We start from the raw sequence: 7,649 nt of genomic DNA on the forward strand, positions 1-7,649 counted from the left end.
GTTGTTCCCTATTTCCACAGCAAATCCTTGAGATCAAAGTCCAACCCTTATACTTGCAGATAACACAGCTCCGATTCTCTCACACTGTTTTGGTCTTCATTTAGAATAGGGAAGGTCAACTCTGGCTTTCAGATCACTTGGAAAGTGCTGATGTCTGAAACTTTCAAAATTAATCTCTTCGATTTAAGGCATTGATCCCTATCAAAATGTAAATGCTCAATGAGAGTTTTTCCCTCTTTAGGTGGATACCATTTACCTTCTAAAATCAAAGAAGGGTAGAGATGAAGGCCAGATTAGTGGTTGCCAGATGTTAGGGTGGGGAATGTCCTTTACAGGCTCCTTTGCCCTTTCATCTGAGGTCATCAGCACAAAAACATGGGAACAAAGCACGCGGAAAAATCTGCCCTGATTCCACATGTCCAGAGGTCTACTGTCTCCAGCTCTCCAGGTCACACCATCCCTGGGCTCTGCAGATTCTTCCCCTCTCTCTTCAGCCTGGCTTCTTCCTGACTCTGCACATTCATGCTTAAACCCAGCCACTACACACCTGCCTTCACACCACTTCCCAGCCAAGCCCCCAGTGGTTCCATAAGTACCTTTGGGTCATGATTTCACATTCGTAAGAGGGACACTCTGGCTGCCTACCTTGGGTCAAGGGCCCATTGTGGTCCAGTCAGTTCTGGTCAGGAGGACAGGCTTACAGACTGGCTTACATAGGACCATCACTGCTACAAAGGAGGGTGAAGATGGGGTGGGGGACTTGTGTGCATGAGGAGAGGAGATTAAGAAGATGGGTGGTGAACCAGGAGAGTCCTAGAGGCATCCACTCCATCAGCAGAGCTTGTGAATTTCTGACCTGACATTTGTGGGACATTGGGGTAACATGAGAGGAAGGGGCACCTCTATTTTATTAGGTTTGGGGTTTTCTGTTTAATTTGCTTTGATTCTTCTAATGTTACATTTTTCTTACTAACCCCAAGGCCAGTATATACTGACAGCTAACGTTAGGTTAGCCCTGTTTTGAACTGCTGGAGTAGATTGAAAAATACATCTAAGAATAAAACAATATATCTTCATCTCAAAAAAACAGAAAACAAAAAAACATATCTAAGGGAGGGATTAGCAAACCCCTTCCTGAGCAGTGCCACTACCATTTCTTTCATTTTAAACCAGGAACTAGTATTAGTCTGTTGACCAACATTTGTTCAGTTCCCATTAATATACCCAATTAGGCCCAGGGAGGAATGCAGTTTAGGAAGCATGATGCTGACCTCAAGGAGCTTTAAATTACTTGAAAAAAACAAATGACAGCATGACCACGCAACAACGTAGTTCATTGGGGTCGCTAAAGTAATTCCAGCTACTGTCAGGCTGATCAGGCTCACCCCAAGAAGCATGAGCTGGGCAGGAGAGAGGGGTTCCCTTAAGGAAAACTGAAACACTGATGGGAAAAGGGAAACAGCTGCTGTTGGGCAACCAACAGTGTCCAGAGACCATGGTTTCTTGCTCAGTAGTGCCATCCTGCCCTTCTTTTTTTCCCCTTTGGCTATGATCTTTCTACAACTCTAAATAAGTAGTTTGAATGGGCACTTAAAAAAAATACTGTTCCCTCAGTCATAGTGACTGGTCTAGAGCTGGCGGTCAGACCCACTTGGACCAATCACAGCCCTTTCCCAGGCAACCTGTGCTTGGGGGAAGAGAGAGCAGAATGAAGTCTTTATCTCTGATGGTGGGGACATGGGCCCCAGCTGAGTTCACCATATGGGAAGAGCTCTTCATAATAGCCTGGTCTGAAGGCAGGGGGTCCATTAGGGAGTGGCTTGGAAGGGAGGGGAGGGCCTTCTGCCAGCACCAACCCCCGGCATTTGGGGGTCATAAATCATTCATTCATGAAGGGGGATCTGAGTGACACATCATAATATCCACCACATTTCCCTTTTTCCTAAGCCACTTTGCGTTGTGCTTTGGTCACAAAGGAGTGCTGACCCTTTTGGAGAGAAAATTGTTCTTTCTGGTTGGAAATAGCCATATTGTTTCAAGGAAAAGAACCACCCTGAAAAGAAAGGATAAAAAAAGATGTGGAGAATTATTTTAGGAACTAGCTGTAGAAGAGGACAGATACTGGCAGGATAGATAGCCTAAGTGGAAGTATCTTCAACCCTACTCTAGTGGTGGTGGGGCGGTGTGTGTGTGCTGGTTTGAAAGGAAGTATGCCCCCTAAGAAAAGCCATATTTTAATATAAATCCCATTTCATAAAGGTAGAATAATCTCTATTCAATACTGTATGTTTAAAACTGTAATGAGATTATCTCCCTGGATGATGTGATTTAGTCAAGAATGGTTATTAAACTAGGGGACGACATGTCTCCACCCATTTGGGTGGGTCTTGATTGGTTTATTGGAGTCCTATAAAAGAGGAAGTATTTTGGAGAATAAGAGATTCAGAGAGAGCAGAACGACATAGACACGAGAAGCAGAGTCCACCAAGCAGCAACCTTTGGAGATGAAGAAGGAAAAAATGCCTCCCAGGGAGCTTCATGAAACAGGAAGCCAGGAGAAGATGCTAGCAGACGACACTGTGTTCGCCATGTGCCCTTCCGGCTGAGAGAGAAGCCCTGACTGTGTTCACCATGTGCCTTCTCACGAACTTCATCAGCCTTCTTGAACCAAGGTATTTTTCCCTGGATGCCTTTGATTGGACATTCCTATAGACTTGTTTTAATTGGGACATTTTCTTGGCCTTAAAACTGTAAACCAGCAACTCATTAAATTCCCCTTGTTAAAAGCCGTTCCGTTTCTGGTATATTGCATTCCAGCAGCTAGCAAACTAGAACGGGGGGGGGGGGGGGGTTGGGGAGCTTGATGGCAAGAGCTTTTCACTTTTGACCTAATGGGAAGTTAGAAAGGACTGGGTTATAAGTGGTACAGGCCAGCATTAGTGCTGTGCAAATTGTTTTTAGCATATCAATTTTAAATTATTGGTACAAAACAAAAGAAAGAATGACACCTTTAATCATGTGTGTCTCAAAAATGAGCTTTTGATTTTAATACACTTGCAAGCAGTATTACCAAACGCAAACTGCATAAAGAAACAAAATTAGTACTATGGAAATTTTCTTCTTTAAGTTTTGAGAAGGCATTTGAATTCTCTAATGAGTAAGCATGACATTGGACACAGAGATGAGCAAGAATTTTGGAAAAATTCAATTTGCCACTATTCAGATACACAAAATGGATCAGTAAATGAGGTTTTCTATTATGCATATACATATGAATTTAGCTCATATATATTATTATGTACATATATTTTGGAAGGATACACAGGAAACTGGTAGCAGTGAGAGTGTGACTTCCTTATCTGATGTATAAGGCAGAATATATTTTTACTGCCTACTCTTATGTATTATTTGACTTTTTTCCTACGTGTGCAAGACCAGTTGGACCAAACCGCTCAGCTTAGCCTCCCTGAAAACAGAGATAAAGCATATGAACAGTTTTTTGAGTGTGGAGAGTATCTCTGAGGTCATAGTGCTGAAAGTGGAAGAAATTCTCCAGGTCTAAATAAAAATCTTCAGACCATAAACCAAAGTTTGCACAAAACATACAATGTTGACAGGATTCCACCAGAAGAAATGTAATTTAATTAACCTGGAGATGGTTCATGATACAAGTTATTTAAACTTTCTTAGCTACAGTGTCCTTATCCATAAAATGGGGGTGGGGGTTAAAATGGGATCGCTGGAATTTTCTGTCATATCATTCTAGCATCCAGTAGTTCTAAATTGTTTGAAGATGGGTGTGGGGAGAGGATCGAATGGCAACAATCTACAAACCAATGCTGATATAGTGTCGGGGGCAGAGGCTGTGGGTAAGTGGGGTTGGGTGGGGATTATCAGTCTTAAGACAAAGTAAAAAGAAAATAAAAGGAAAAAGAAAAAGAAAAAAACCTCAAATGAGCTCATCTGAATTTGAAGAATGCCATGAATAAAACGGCTTCAGGTCCACAGATTCACGCAACAGGCCTTGACAGACTTATATGGAATGAATAGAGAGTCCCATCAGTCAAAGTTTGGAAGTTGTTTTCATTTCCACAGAAGAGGAAAAAGTCAAGCTGTTTTTAGATGTTCCCCTGAGCAACCAGGTCTACCGTTCTGGCCAGAGCGAAACAGAGAGGCGCCAGGGAAGCTGTCTGGGATCCACCTCGGCCAGGATTGCTGGATTTACTCAGGACTTCTCACGACCAGGCTAGCCAAGGCGAGTCAGTAGTGCGGTGCAGGGAAGAGACGCTGCACCCTGGCTGCTGCTCCCACTTACACTACCACCTTAAGGAAGAGATTTATTCTCTCCATCTCAGTTTTCTCATCTGTTAAGTGCTAGTCTAACTCTCCTTTCCCCCCCCCCCCCTTTTTAAATTTTATTATGGTCACATATATATATAACATAAAAGTTCCCATTTTAAGAGACGCAACCTTTTCAAGCGCCCGGTAGCTTCCGCTGGATCAGCACCGTGAGGATCCCGCCGCGGCGCTTCGTCTTAGCTACACGGTCAGTTGTGCGCCCGAGTGGCGAGCTCCCTTCCGTGTCTTCCTGTTGGTCCCGAAGGGTTCGGGCACCGCCTAGTCGGTGACCCCGCGGGATGCGCAGACTGGGTAGGACCCTGCGCCCCAAGCGGATGGCGTCATAAGGCACCCACCCTACTTCCGCAGCTGCCAGGTGGTGCGGGGCTTCAGCCGCAGCTCCAAGCAGCTGGGCATCCCTACTGCTAACTTTCCTGAACAAGCAGTCGATAATCTTCCAACTGATCTATCCACTGGCATTTATTATGGTTGGGCCAGTGCTGGAAGTGGAAATGTCCATACGATGGTGGTGAGCATAGGATGGAACTCACACTACCAGAATTCGAAAACGCCCATGGAAACTCACATCATACATACCTTCAAAGAGAACTTCTATGGCGAAATGCTCAATGTGGCCATTGTTGGCTACCTCAGACCAGAAAAGAATTTTGATTATTTAGAATCACTTATTTCAGCAATTCCAGGTGATACTGAAGAAGCTAAGAAACGACTAAAATTACTGAACACTTGAAAGTAAAAAAATCACAATTTCTTCCAGGTTCCTAATAGCAAAATAATGAATGGCCACTGCTGAGAAAACATCTTATTTATTCATTCACTGTTTTCTTCTATTTCACTGCTCATAGTTACATAGTTTCATGTTGGTAATATTTTAAAAATCATTTTCCTGTAGCTGTGAATTAGTTTAAAATGTATTTAATGTAATTATTATATTTGTGCTTCAGCTGTTAAACCCATCATGCCACATAATAAAAATATTTCATTTAAAAATCAAGATTGTTTTTATGTAATATGGTAATTAAAAACTCAAAACATTCTAAAATATACCAGTTAGAAAGGTCTTAAGTTTCTTATGATGGAAATAAAACATATATATAATGGACAAAAAGTTTAAGATTAGGCATGATTCTTAAAATACCCGTATGTATGTAGGTGCTTGTATGGCATGTGCTGCTAAACAGAGAGGCTTGTAGAAGTAAATGCATTAAACAGAGGTTTGGTAATCTATTATAAACCTAAGAAAAAAAAGTCCAGACATTGTATTTTTGATAATTGTGCACTGATTTTTTTACATTAATAGTTTGTTATAGACATGAATACTTGTGAAATTTCATTTCAGTCATTTCCTTCATGAGGTGAAATCATTATAGTCTCTGTTCCATTTTTACATAAACTTGCCTCAATTCTAAATGGTCTTGACTTCCTCCTATTTTTTTTAAACATATATTTTAAGTCAAAGAAAAATCTGTAGTTTTCAATCTGTAGTTCTCATTTTTGTGTTGAACAGCATTTTTCTCCTTAAGAGGAGATACTCTTGTTCTTCAGCATTATTGTTTTTTTTTTTTTTGATGGGTTCTTTTTTCCTTTAAATAGTTGTCAGTGTCGAGTTTTTCATTTTGTTTTTTCCACTTAGGTTAGTTTACAACTGTACGCTCACAGGAGCTTGAATCTACATTTATCATTCCATCCTTTCACTATATGAACAGTGATGGTCATGCATATCTGCATTGTACGTTTAGAAAAAAACTAACTTCTGTAGGTTTCTTCAAGATTTTAGTTGAACATATAGCAGTTCATTTATATATACCAGTTTCTTAAAGAACACAAAATTCTTGGGACTCCTCTCCCCTGAAAATATTTAAGAGCCAATTCAACTATGGAAGAGCTTGAAAATTAATTTATTTTTCATATAATTACATGCCTGAAAAAAATCTAAACTCTGTAGTTGTGTATATTCAATTCCAGACTAAAGAGTGTCTGTAGCTTGGGGGAAAAGCATAAAAAAGTTTTAGTTAAATGTTTATCTCATACGTTTTCCTTCCTGCTAACTATGTGATTTTTTGCTGTTTGAGTCTTTGTTTATGTAGGGAGAAATCTGAAATTGATATTTGGGAAACTAAGGTTACAGATTGCTTTGGGCCCCTGAAATATTATGTTGTATCATTTTTCACTTAAGCACTGGATATGCTGGAAAGGAGGAGTGGTATATAGAAGGTAATTTTAAAGATGAAAACAACTCATTATAAATATTTCCCTAATCTGCATAAATGAATTAGAATAAAGTATATAGTAAAACATCTAAAGTTACATTGGATTATCAGGAAATGTGGATAAATTCAGTTGGCTGTATATTACTTTATGGTATATGATTTTGTGGCAAACAGCAGTATGTGGCATTTTTCATTCATCTATAAAAAATTTAGAAAATGTAATTTAATGTTAGAAATAAAATACTTGAACAAAAGATGCCTCAATTATTGTATGAAGCAGAGTTAAACAAACATCCAAAGTGTAAAGACAGATTTGTGTTTATTTTGCTTGATGAGTTTGCTGCTAATTATATCCTCATTTAAGTATATGAAAGTTCTTTGATATTTTATTGTTGCCTTGTGATTTTTAAATAACCATTGCTTTTGAAAATCTGAGTGTCATTTTCAAGTTTTTTATGAAAAGTTTATATTTATGTATTTTAAGAAATTACACTAGTACCATTTTAATTAGTCTGAATATTTCATCATTGAAATAAATTTTGACTAAGAGATATATTTCTTTCTTTGTAAAAAAAAAGTTCCCATTTTAACCTTTTTAGAGTGTATAGTTTGGTGGTATTACTTACATTCACAACGTTGTGCTACTATCTAAACATCATTCACTATGTCAACTTTTTCATTGCCTCAACAGAAATTCTGCACCTATTAATTAACTCTCCGTTGGCCCCTCCCCTGGCCATCGGTAACATCTAATGTACTTTCTGACTCTACAAACTCGCTTATTCTAGGTTTTTGTAGAAATGTTAATACGATATTTGTCCTTCTGTGTCTGGCTTAATTCATTCAGCATAAGATTCTTCCATGATGTAACATATAATTTCATTCTGCTTTATGAACAATATTCCACTGTTTATATATATCACGTTTTGTTAATACATTTATTGGTTGATGGGTACCTGGGTTGCTTCCATCTTTTGGCTATTGTGAATCATGCTGCTGTAAACATTGGTGTGCTGATTTCGTTTATGTCCCTGCTTTCAATTCTTTTGAGCATATACCTAGAAGTAGGATTATAAGGTC

The 7,649-nt window shown here is 39.2% G+C and overlaps 1 pseudogene; it reads left to right on the forward strand.

Annotated features, from left to right (window-relative positions):
• Positions 1-3,793: 3,793 nt before the first annotated feature.
• Positions 3,794-5,316, forward strand: LOC143690452 (riboflavin kinase pseudogene; annotated as a pseudogene).
• The last annotated feature ends 2,333 nt before the right edge of the window (positions 5,317-7,649 follow it).

This window comes from Tamandua tetradactyla, chromosome 7, assembly GCF_023851605.1.
Source record: "Tamandua tetradactyla isolate mTamTet1 chromosome 7, mTamTet1.pri, whole genome shotgun sequence".
Classification (NCBI taxonomy): Eukaryota; Metazoa; Chordata; class Mammalia; order Pilosa; family Myrmecophagidae; genus Tamandua; species Tamandua tetradactyla.